Here is a 1346-nt window from a genome sequence, read left to right as displayed (position 1 = left end):
TTTTTGGTGTAACTTTATTTTGAAAGCCCCTCAAATGTGAGACCCGTTAACTACTTCACGGGGGTCGCAAACTGCCACGTGGGGGGTACAGTTTCCCGAGTCAGCAGTCGATAAAAATTACAGTATCACCTGCTCCTGTCACAGCTCTTTGATTTCTCCCACATAGTGATTCTTACACCTGCTCTGTATTAAAACAGTTTTACATCTGGAGGAAGAAAATGAACACAAAACCCCTGCATTTTTGTTTGTTTGTAACACACGGTATAGGAAACGACAGGGAGATCCTGTGACTGGTGGAGTTCAGGCGGAGTGAAGATAAATAACTGTTCTCGGGGGACTGACGCTGTGAGTTTGGGTTGAAAAGCACCGATCTCACAAATACAGATTCCACTAGAGATAACAATTTATGTCTTCAGGATAGACTGAAAACTGTTAATTCATGCTGTCAAAAATACGTTCTCTCTGTTGAAGGAAGTAGTGAGGAAAGGGAAAAAGAAGGTCAAGTGATGGGTCCAGGCTGTCCCTGCCTTGTGTACCTCGCGGTGTTCATGCCCCAGGTACGTGGAGGTGGGACGGGTCCCTCCTAGGGGCCTCCCTGGATGTCTGCAGGCACCGTCCAGGAAAGTCTCCCAAGTTCGTTGGTGGACTGGCACATCAGAGTGACAGCCTTGTAGTCTTTCAGCTGCCCTTAGGTTGTAGGTGATTGAGTTTACCCTATGGCACTAAGCAGTAATCGAGTAAAAAAATACACAAAACCCACGTCCGCTCGTGGGAGATTTTTAGAAATGGTGTGCCCACCCTGAAGACTTGATGTGTCTTCAGCTTGTGTGTGTCGGCCTCGGAGAGCACACATTTGAGCTCTGTTGGAAGACGCTCCCACCTGCCTTCTCTTTGTTGAATGAGGATGGGATGGGGCTCTTTATTTCTCCCCAGTATCATGGGCAGATCCAAAGAGCAGGTTTTATTAAGACGAAGCTTCCTACATGAGCTTGTGGGAACAGAACCTTGTTCTGGTTTCAAGTGGACCTGTGATGCCTGTCCATGGCATGTGAGGATGGCACCGTCCATATGTCCTGCTGTTTCTCTGGGACCCGTTGGGTGGGTGGGGGGGCGCCCATGGGAGCGTCCCGCCACCTCACCAGGCAGAGGTTGAGATGCCCTTTGTTGGTGGATCGAACGCATTATCCTCTGTATATGATGTCACAGAGTTTCAAAATTACACCAGGCTCCAGTGGCTTCCAGATTCTCGGTAATACAGCTTGGATGCTCATCAGTGCTACCGAATTGTTCCACTTGGTACAGAATGACCCCATCCCTTGAAAATCAAAGCACATTAAAGAGGAACA

This window comes from Eumetopias jubatus, unplaced genomic scaffold (genome assembly GCF_037043125.1).
Source record: "Eumetopias jubatus isolate StellerSeaLion01/CBP00866 unplaced genomic scaffold, mEumJub1_p1.0 scaffold_16, whole genome shotgun sequence".
NCBI classification, from domain to species: Eukaryota; Metazoa; Chordata; class Mammalia; order Carnivora; family Otariidae; genus Eumetopias; species Eumetopias jubatus.
Note: the sequence above shows the minus strand (reverse complement) of the source record.